The sequence below is a fragment of the Mesoplodon mirus genome, assembly GCF_964341445.2.
Source record: "Mesoplodon mirus genome assembly, chromosome: 5".
NCBI lineage: Eukaryota > Metazoa > Chordata > Mammalia > Artiodactyla > Ziphiidae > Mesoplodon > Mesoplodon mirus.
Window position 1 is genome coordinate 1,531,738 of NC_138980.1, and position 11,371 is coordinate 1,543,108.

The 11,371-nt window shown below is 39.4% G+C and overlaps 1 pseudogene across 1 annotated transcript; it reads left to right on the top strand.

Moving 5' to 3' along the window:
- Nucleotides 1-7,278: 7,278 nt before the first annotated feature.
- LOC309805611 (small ribosomal subunit protein eS4-like) lies at nt 7,279-7,947 on the top strand (annotated as a pseudogene). Its single transcript has one exon. The product of its transcript is annotated as a small ribosomal subunit protein eS4-like (transcript).
- The last annotated feature ends 3,424 nt before the right edge of the window (nt 7,948-11,371 follow it).

Below are 11,371 nucleotides of genomic sequence, written 5' to 3' on the forward strand. Positions count from 1 at the left end.
CAGGGAAGCCCCCATCCTATATTGTTTTAGCTTTTGCTTATCTGAGAAATTCTTTCTTTCTCTTTTTATTCTAAATGGTGATCTTGCTGGGTAGAGTACCCCAGGTTTCAGGTTTTTTCCTTTCAGGCTTTTGAATATATCTTGCCACTCCCTCTGGCCTGCAAAGTTTCTGTAGACAAATCAGCTGATAGCTTTCTGGGTGTTCCCTTGAAACTGACTCTTTGTTTTTCTCTTGCTGCCTTTGGAATCCTCTCTTTAACAACTTTTGCAATTTTAATTATGATATGCCTTGGTTTGTGTCTGCTTGGGTTCATCTTGTTTGGGATCCTCTGTGCTTCCTTTACCTGGATATCTGTTTCCTTCTTTAGGTTTGGGAACTTTTCAGGCAAAATTTCTTCAAATACATTTTTAATCCCCTTTTCTCTTTCTTCTCCTTCTGAGAGTACTATTATGTATAGATTGGCATGCTTCATATTATCCCATAAATCTTGTATGCTGATTTCATTTTTAAAAAATTTGTCTTTCTGGGGAATTCCCTGGCAGTCCAGTGGTTAGGACTCCAAGCTTCCACTGCCAGGGGCCTGGGTTTGATCCCTCATTGGGTAACTAAGATCCTGCAAGCCACTCTGGGCTGCTAAAAGTCTTTGTCTGTTGTTTTTTAAAAAAATATTTATTTAGTTAGTTAGTTGCACTAGGTCTTAGTTGTGTCAGGCAGGCTCTTTAGTTGTGGCTTGTGGGCTCCTTAGTTGAGGCATGTGGGCTCCTTAGTTGCGGCACATGAACTCTTAGTTGTGGCATGCATGTGGGATCTAGTTCCCTGACCAGGGATTGAAGCCAGGCCCCCTACTTTGGAAGCGTGGTGTCTTACCCACTGCACCACCAGGGAAGTCCCCTGTCTCCTGTTCTGATTGGGTGATTTCCATTATTCTATCTTTTAGATCACTTATTTGTTCTTCTGCATTATTTAGTTTGCTATTTATTGCCTTTAGCTCAGTTTTCATCTTGTTAATTGAGTGGTCTAATTTTGAGTGGTCTTTATAGTTTCTAGTTCCTTGTTACAGTGATCTGCATTTCTAAGAATAGTCTTTCTTAATTCCTTCAGCATTTTTATCTCCCTTTTGAACTTGGGGTCTGGTAGACTGGGGAAGTCTGTTTCTTTGTTTGTTCTTTCAGCAGATTTCTCTTGTTCTTTTAACTGGGAATAGTTCCTCTGCATTTTTATTTTACTTATATTTCTCTGACTGAATTTAGGAGAAACAGTTATCTACCGTGGTCTTAAAGGGCTGTTTTCATGTGGGAGCAGCCCTTTGTAGACTGTGTGCACCCAATATTTTTGGTGTGGATGCTTGCTACGTCTTTCCTCAGGGTGTGCTGCCCTTGTCCCCTTGATAAGGGGTGTGTTGGTATTGTGGTGACCAGAGCCTGCACTGGATGTTGGGCAGGGCCTCCTCTTTGCTTTGTGGTTGTCACATCCCCATTGGGGGCAGGATCTGCTCCCCAGCTGTTGGCGTAGGAGCCCCCAGGTCTGATTCTAAGGTGTAGTGTAAAGTAGGTGGTACTGGAGTGCTCCCTCTGGGAAAGGAGTCACTGTGTATTCTTCCCCAGGAGCTGTCTGCTGGGATGTGCAACTCTGTGATGCCACCTGCCACCTGGTGTGAACACCCACAAAGATCACTGTTGCTGGCGTTGCCCTCGGAGCCACCTCCACCACGGTAGTGCCAGAAATTGGCTCAGATAACCCTCAGGCATGTGTGTGCACTCACAAAGCTGAGGAGGAAACCCACCAAAGCCATGCCCCTGCATTCACATAGGGATTGCCGGTAATCAGCTCAGATTTCAGCCCCACCTCCAAGTGTGTATGCCCACAAAGTTCACAAAATCCATGGTGGCCAGAGCCGTGCCCACTATGAGCATGCTGATAATGAGGCTGCTATGGCGGACCCGACCCCCTCCCTTTCCTTGTTGACAATGGGGCTCCTATGGCAGACCTGCGCTTGTCCTGTGTGCACACCCAGTTGTCGCCCTGGCCACACTTCATGCCCTTTGGACTGTCTCTGTGCAGCCAAATCACGTCCTCTCCCTGGGTCTGTTCCCTGAAGCCCCAGTCACTGTGCACACCAACAGGCACGTGTCTTGCACTGGGAAGGGTGGTGATATGACCAGGACTGTCTGTGCTGGCCTCTCTTTACCCTGTGGAACACAGGCCAGCTCCCACACTCTCCTCTCAAGCCTCTGAAGCTCTCTATCTGTCTGGGTGGACCTCTCAGCTGGTGAAAGAGATTCCTAGGGTTAGGGAACATTTCCTCTTTCACAGCTCCCTCCCAGGGGCACTGTTTCTGTCCTGATTCCTCTTCTTCTCCCTTTCCCCTTCATCCTACCTGGTTATATGGGGATCGTTCTTGCAGTTTTGGTTGTACGAGATCTTCTGCAGGCTTTCAGTAGTTATTCCATGAGAATTGTTCCACATGTAGATGTATTTTTGATGCATTTGTTGGAGGAGGCCAGCTCCACATCCCTCTACTCCTCCATCTTGGTCTACAATTATGCAAGTCTTTTTATGGACATACGCTTTATTTTTTTTGGTAAAATACCTATGGCTAGAATGTTGGGTTATAGGGAAGGTATGTTCAATTTCCTAAGAAACTGTCAAACTGTTTCTCAAAGGGGTTTTACAATTTTATATTCTCACCAGAAATGTATGACAGTCCCAACTGCTTTATATCCCCTCCAGTATCTGGGATTTTCAGTCTTTTTAGTATTAGCCGTTCTAGTGTATATGTGGTAATATTTCATTGTTGCTTTAATTTGCATTTCATTTATGAGAATGTTGAACATCTTTTCATGTGCTTATTGGATATTCATGTATCTTCTTTTATGTAATGTCTATTCCAATCTTTTTTTTTTTTTTGCGGTACGTGGGCCTCTCACTGTTGTGGCCTCTCCCTCTGCGGAGCACAGGCTCCGGACGCGCAGGCTCCGCGGCCATGGCTCACGGGCCCAGCCGCTCTGCGGCATGTGGGATCTTCCCGGACCGGGGCACGAACCCGTGTCCCCTGCATCGGCAGGCAGACTCTCAACCACTGCGCCACCAGGGAAGCCCGTCTATTTCAATCTTTTGCCCACTTAAAAATTGGTAACCATTGTAATGGGTCATTTGCCTCCTTATATATTTGTAAGAGTTCTGTATATATTCTGGATATAAGACCTTTGTCAGGTGAATAAATTGCAAATATTTTCTCCTCATCTGTGGCTTTCTTTTCACTTCATTAATGGTGTCTTTTGGAGAGTCTGTGTTTCTAATTTTTAGAAATCAATTAAAATTTTATTGTTAGTGCTTATTATATTCTATCTAAGACAACTTTAATTATCCTAAGGTCACGAAGATTTCCACCAGTGTTTTCTTCTAGACGTTTTGTAGTTTCTTTTTTTTTAATTGACAGAATTCAAAATATAACAATAATTCAGTAAATTTTTTCAATACAGGTATACTAATGCGAAAATGGAATTTTATTTTGGGGATAACATTTTGCTTATTGTGATTCAAAGTTATGTTTCTTATCAAAATCTGTTGCAAATGCTGATCAGTAGTGATATTTTATGTATTTCCTTTTTCATAATGTCTCTTCACGTAGATAGGTACTGCCGAGTACTGATACTATCCATGAGCATATGATTTTTTCCCATTTAATATTTTTATTGAGATATAATTCACATAATATAAACCTCATTATTTTAAAGTGTACAAGTCAGGGTTTTTCAGCATATTCAATATGTTGTACAACTATCAGCACTTCCATCAACCCCAAAGAGAAACCCTGTACTTAGTAGTCAGTCTCCATTTTCTCCTCTTCTCATTCCTTGGCAACTACTAATCTACTTTCTGTCTCTATCGATTTACCTATTCTGGACATTTCATATAAACAGAATCATACAATCTGTGGCTTTTTATGTCTGACTTCTTTCATTTAGGATAATGTTTTCAGAGTTCATCCACATTGTAGCATGTGAAAGTACTTCATTCTTTTTTATGGCTGAATAATATTCCATTGTTTGGATATGCTATGTATTGTTTATCCATGAATCAGTTGTTGGACATATAGGTTTTTTCCCACTTTTTGCCTATTATAAATAATGCTGCTATGAACATTCATGTACAAGTTTTTGTGTGAACATATGTTTTAAGTTTTCATTGGTATGTTCCCTGAAATGATTGAGTCATATGGCAACTCTGTGTTTAAATGAAGAAGTACCACGCTGTTTTCCACAACAGCCAAATCATTTTACATTCCCACCAGCAATGCACAGGATTCCAGTTGTTCTACATCCTTGCCAAAATTTGCTACTTCTTTCCCTCTATCCTTCCTTCTTTTTTCTTTCTTTCTTTCTTTCTCTTTCTTTCTTTCTTTACATCTGAGTGGCTTTCAAGTGGTGTTTTGGTGGTTTGCTTTGCATTTTTCTAATGACTAATGATGTTGAGCATCTTTTCATGTTCTTATTGACCATTTGTATATCTTCTTATAGTTTTAGTATTCGTATCTATCATCCATTTTATTAATTTTTGTGTTTGGTATGAGGTAAGAGCTGAGATTCATTTTTTTCCTCCACTCATATGTCTAGTTGATCTAGCCCATTTGTTGAAAAGACTTCTTAAGTTGTCTCCTGGGGTAAGCAGAGTAAGGACTCTACAAAGATGTCCACATCCTAATTCCTTGAATATTACATTATATAGCAAAAGAGGAATTAAGGTAGCAGGTGGAATTAAGGTTGCTTATCAGTTGACCTTACGATAAGGATATTATCCTAGATTATCTGAGTGAATTCAATGTGATCACAGAGGTCCTTAAATGAGGAAGAGGGAGACAGCAGAAGAGGTCAGAGTGAGGTAATGTGCTAAAAAATTGGCCTACTATTCCTGGCTTTGAAAATGGAGGAAGGCGCCATGTGCCTCTAGAATGTAGGCAGCCTCTAGAAGCTAGAAAGGAAACAGATTTTCCCTAGGGTCTCTAGAAAGGAATGATGTCCTGGTGACTCCTTGATTTTAACCTGGTTAGATCCATTGGGACTCCTGAATTGACAGATGGTAAGATAATAAATTTGTATTGTTTTAAGCACTAAGTTTGTGGTAATTTGTTATAGCAGCCATAGTAACCCAATATTTTCCCCAAGATTCCTGCCCTCTGGTATACATGCTCTGTATAATCCCTTCCCCTTGGGTGTGATTAAGATTTATGAATATGATGGGTGATCATTCTTGTGATTATGTAATGCTATATGGCAGAAGAGATTTTGCAGATGTAATGAATGTCTTCAATCAATTAACTTTGGGTAAATCAAAAGGAAGGTTATCTTCTATTGGCCTGACCTTAAAAGAGGTCAAAGAGATTTAAAGTGAAAGAGATTCTCTTGTTGGCTTGAAGGAGCAAACTTCTACATTGCGGAGAACACCACATAACAGAGAACAGTGAGTAACCTCTAGGAACTAAGGGCTTCAGTCCTACAACTGCAAGGAATTAAATTCTTCCAACAACATGAATGAGCTTGGAAGAAGAGTCCAAGTTCCAAATGAGAATGCAACCTGGTGGACACCTTGATTTTAGCCTTTTGAGAACTTAAGCAGAGAACCCAGGTACACCACACTAGGGCTTCTGACCTACAGAAATATGTGAAACATATAACTATATATGAAATAACAAATCAGTATTGTTTTAAGCTGCTAAATTTGTGCTAATTTGTCATGCAGTGATGGAAAAACAATGTATTTTCCCATTGAATTGCCTTAGCAATGCATTGTTGAAAATCAATTGAGCATGTATGTCTGGGTCTATTTCTGGACTCTGTTCTTTCCCATTGATCAGTTTGTCTGTCTTTTTACCAAAACTACTATCATTTGGCTTACCATAGCTTTATAGTACATCTTTCTTTTTTTTTTTTTTTTTGCGGTACGTGGGCCTCTCACTGTTGTGGCCTCCCCCGTTGCGGAGCACAGGCTCCGGATGCGCAGGCTCAGCGGCCATGGCTCACGGGCCCAGCCGCTCCGCGGCATGCGGGATCCTCCCAGACCGGGGCACGAACCCGTATCCCCTGCATCGGCAGGCGGACTCTCAACCACTGCGCCACCAGGGAGGCCCTATAGTACATCTTTAAAATTAGATATTAGGAGTCCTCCAACTTTGTTATTCTTTTTCAAAATAGTTTGGCTATTTTACGTCCTGTGTATTTTCATATAAAAAGTAGAATCAACTTTTTATTTGTACAAAAAATGCTTGCTGGAATTTTGATTTGTATTATGGTTGACCATTGAACAACACTCCATGAAGTGGAAAATCTGAGTATAACTTTACAGTTGTCCCTCCGTGTCCATGGTTCCATACTGACAGAGTCAACCAACTGTGGATTATGTATTCTGTAGTCTGTATTTATTGAAACAAATCTGAATATAAGTGGACCTGCTCAGTCTAAACCAGGGTTGTTCAAAGGTCAGCTGGAAGTTGAATTTGAAGATCAATTTGGGGAATTTTGCCAGCTTAACAATATTGAGTCTTCTGATTCATGAACATGGTATATATTTCCATTAGTTTTAGTCTCCTTTCATTTCTTTCTTTTGGTGGGGAGATCTAATTAGCTTTATTCAGTGATTCAGGAATCGGGCAGCATCCCATCTAGTAAATAGAAGGATGCTCAAGGGGTTGCATAAATGGAAGGTTTTATAATCAGAAGGAGGGTAGGGAAGAAGGTATTAGCAAATGAAAAGAAAGGATTTTTTCAGGCCAGGCCATCTTCCTTTGGGGGGAAGGGAACAGCAGAGGTCTTCATGATGCAGATTACCTCACTAGGGTTGATCCTGAAATTTCAGATTACGTGTTTAAAATTCACATTCCAGGGACTTCCCTGGTGGCGCAGTTGTTAGGAATCCACCTGCTAATGCAGGGGACATGGATTTGAGCCCTGGTCCAGGAAGATCCCACATGCCACAGAGCAAGTAAGCCCATGTGCCACAACTACTGAGCCAGTACTCTAGAGCCCATGAACCACAACTGAGCCTGCAAGCCACAACTACTGAAGCCCGTGAGCCTAGAGCCCATGCTCTGTAACAAGAGAAGCCACTGCAATGAGAAGCCTGTGTACCACAAGGAAGAGTAGCCTCCGCTCGCCACAACTAGAGAAAGCCTGTGCGCAGCAATGAAGACAAAACATAGCCAAAATAATAAATAAATAAATAAATAAATAAAATAAAATTCACATTCCGAGCTCTCTTTGTGCCTAGCACAGCCATGGCTCATGTCTCCTCTAATCATTTTCCTAAGGAACAGACTTAAATATGCCCTAACAGGAGATGAAATAAAGATCTGCCTGCAGCGTTTCATTAAGATTGATGGCAATGACTACACTGTTATAACCTACCCCAGTTGTTTTATGGACGTCATCAGCATTGGAGAGACTGGAGAGAATTTTTGTCTGATCTATGACACCAAGGGTCGCTTTGCTGTTCATTGTATCACACCTGAGGAGGTCAAGTACAAGTTGTGCAAAGTGAGAAGGATCCTTGTGGGGACTAAAGGAATCCTTCATCTGATGACCCATGGTGCTTGCACCGCCCGCTACCCTGATCCCCTCATCAAGGTGAATGACACCACTCAAATTGATTTGGAGACTGGCAAGATTACTATTTTCATCTAATTTGACACTGGTAACCTGTGCATGGTGACTGGAGGTGCTAACCTGAGAAGAATTGGTGTGATCACCAACCAGGAGAGACATCCTGGTTCTCCTGATGTAGTTCATGTGAAAGATGTCAATGGTAACAGCTTTGCCACTGGGCTCTCCAAGATTTTCGTTATTGGCAAAGGCAACAAACCATGGATCTCTCTTCCCCGTGGAAAGGGTATCTGCCTTACCATTGCTGAGGAGAGGGACAAGAGACTGGCGGCTAAACAGAGTAGTGGATAAAATGATCTCTAGGTGACATGATTGGAAAAGTCTTTGTACTTAATTAAAGATAATACCACATTAAAAAAATAAGATTCACATTCCTAGGAGAGGCTGAAACTACAATGAAGTCTTGGTTTGCTGTTCTGGGAGCAAATTACTCCATTTTGGGCTTTTTTTTTTTAACAATGCCAATTATATCTCAAAAATGTCAGTATTTCTCTAATTTTAATGTGTGAAGGAAGGTCTCCTTTAATTTCTGTTAGCAGTGTTTTATAATTTTCAGTATGGAGATCTTAGGTATCTTTTGTTAAATGTGTTTCTACGTATTTAATATTTTTTCATGCTATTGTAAATCAAAAAACATTTTATATTCCAATTTTTATTACTAGCATATAGAAATACATATATTGCTAGCATATAGAAATACAATTATTTTTGTTTTTACCCTTGTTTCTGTGACTTTGCTAAATTTGTTTCTTAATTTTAGTAGTTTTGTGTAGATTCTTTAGGATTGTCTATGTAGACAATCACATTTTCTATGAACAAAGGCAGTTTTATTGACTTCCTTCCAGTCTTTTTGCCTTTTATTCATTTTTTCATGCTTTATTGAAGTCTACAGGACCTCTAGCATAATGTTCAGTAGAAGTTGTGAGAGTGTCATGCAGTATATCATTTACTATGATACTAATTGTAGTTTTTTCATAAATGTCATTTATCAAATTGAGGAAGTACATTTCTATTTCTAGTTTGCTGAGAGTTTTGGTCATGAATTGGTGTTAAGTTTTGTCAAATTCTTTTCCCGCATCTATTAAAATGACTATATGATTTTCCTTATTTATTTCATTAACAGGATGAATTACAGATTTGTTTTTGATTCAACATTCAAAAACTTGCATTTCTTAGAATCTACTTGGCCATGATATATAATCATTTTTATATGTTGCAGGATTCTATTTATTAATATTTTATTGAGGAATTTTTCTTCTATGTGTGTAAGATTGGTATTTTTCTTCCTTAAATATTTGATAGGACTCACCAATGAAATCATCTAGGCCTGTAGTTTTCTTTGTGGGAAGTTCTTGGTTATGATTATTTAATAGGTTTATGTTGTGGTAGATGATCTCCAAAGCTGGATGTCATCCATTTATACCCTTTCTGTGTGCATGCCTCTACATGCACCACCCTCACTTGAGGCTGGGGTGGTCTTTTATTTATTTATTTTAACATCTTTATTAGAGTATAATTGCTTTACAATGTTGTGTTAGTTTCTGCTGTACAACAAAGTGAATCAGCTATATGTATACATTTATATCCATATCCCCTCCCCCTTGAGCTTCCCTTCCACCCTCCATATCCCATCCCTCTAGGTCATCACAAAGCATTGAGCTGATCTCCCTGTGCTATACAGCAGCTTCCCACTAGGTATTTTACGTTTGTTAGGGTATATATGTCAATACTACTCTCTCACTTTGTTCTACCTTCCCCTTCCTGCCCTGTGTCCTCAAGTCTGTTCTCTATGTCTTCATCTTTATTCCTGTCCTGCCACTAGGTTCATTAGTGCCATTTTTCTAGATTCCATGTATATACGTCAGCATACAGTATTTGTTTTTCTCTTTCTGACTTACTTCACTCTGTATGACAGACTCTAGGTCCATCCACCTCACTACGACTAACTCAATTTCATTCCTTTTAATGGCTGAGTAATATTCCATTTTATATATGTGCCACATCTTCTTTATCCATTCATCTGTTGATGAACAATTAGGTTGCTTTCATCTCCTGGCTATTGTAAATAGGGCTGCTATGGACATTTTGGTACATGACTCTTTTTGAATTATGGTTTTCTCAGGGTATATGCCCAGTAGTGCGATTGCTGGGTGGTATGGTAGTTCTATTTTTAGTTTTTTAAGGAACCTCCATACTGTTCTCCATAGTGGCTGCATCAATGTACATTCCCACCAACAGTGCAGGAGGGTTCTCTTTTCTCCACACCGTCTCCAGTATTTATTGTTTCTAGATTTTTTGATGATGGCCATTCTGACTGGTGTGAGGTGATGCCTCATTGTCATTTTGATTTGCATTTCTCTAATGATTAGTGATGTTGAGCATTGTTTCATACGTTTGTTGGCAATCTGTTTGTCTTCTTTGGAGAAATACCTATTTAGGTCTTCTGCCCATTTTTGGATTGATTTTTTTTTTTTAATTGAGCTGCATGAACTTACTGTATATTTTGGGGATTAGTCCTTTGTCAGTTGCTTCGTCTGCAAATATTTTCTCCCATTCTGAGGGTTGTCTTTTCATCTTGTTTATGGTTTCCTTTGCTGTGCAAAAGCTTTTAAGTTTCATTAGGTCCCATTTGTTTATTTTTGTTTTTATTTCCATTTCTCTAGAAGTTGGGTCAAAAAGGATCTTCCTGTGATTTATGTCATAGAGTGTTCTGCCTATATTTTCCTCTAAGAGTTTTATAGTGTCTGGCCTTACATTTAGGTCATTTAATCGATTTTGAGTTTATTTTTGTATGGTGTTAGGAAGTGTTCTAATTTCATTCTTTTACATGAAGTTGTCCAGTTCTTCCAGTTCCACTTTTTGAAGAGGCAGTCTTTTCTCCATTGTATATTCTTGCCTCCTTTATCAAAGATAAGGTGACCATATGTGTGTAGGTTTATCTCTGGGCTTTCTATCCTGTTCCATTGATCTATATTTCTGTTTTTGTGCCAGTTCCATACTGTCTTGATTCCTGTAGCTTTGTAGTATAGTCTGAAGTCCGGGAGCCTGATTCCTCCAGCTCCGTTTTTCTTTCTCAAGATTTCTTTAGCTATTTAGGGTCTTTTGTGTTTCCATAAAAATTGTGGAATTTTTTGTTCTAGTTCTGTGAAAAATCTCATTGGTAATATGATAGTGTTGCATTGAATCTGTAGATTGCTTTGGGTAGTATAGTCATTTTCACTAGGTTGATTCTTCCGATCCAAGAACATGGTATCTCCCCATCTGTCTCTATCATCTTTGATTTCTTTCATCAGTGTCTTACAGTTTTCTGCATACAGGTCTTTTGCCTCCTTAGGTAGGTTTATTCCTAGGTATTTTATTATTTTTGTTGCAGTGGTAAATGGGAGTGTTTCCTTAATTTCTCTTTCTGATTTTTCATTGTCAGTGTATAGGAATGCAAGAGATTTCTGTGCATTAATTTTGTACCCTGTTACTTTACCAAATCATTGATTATCTCCAGTAGTTTTCTGGTAGCATCTTTAGGGTTCTCTATGTATAATATCATGTCATCTGCAACAGTGACAGTTTTACTTCTTCTTTTCCAATTTGCATTCTTTTTATTTCTTTTTCTTCTCTGATTGCCATGGCTAAAACTTCCAAAACTATGTTAAATAATAATGGTGAGAGTGGGCACCCTTGTCTTGTCCCTGACCTTAGAGGAAATGCTTTCAGTTTT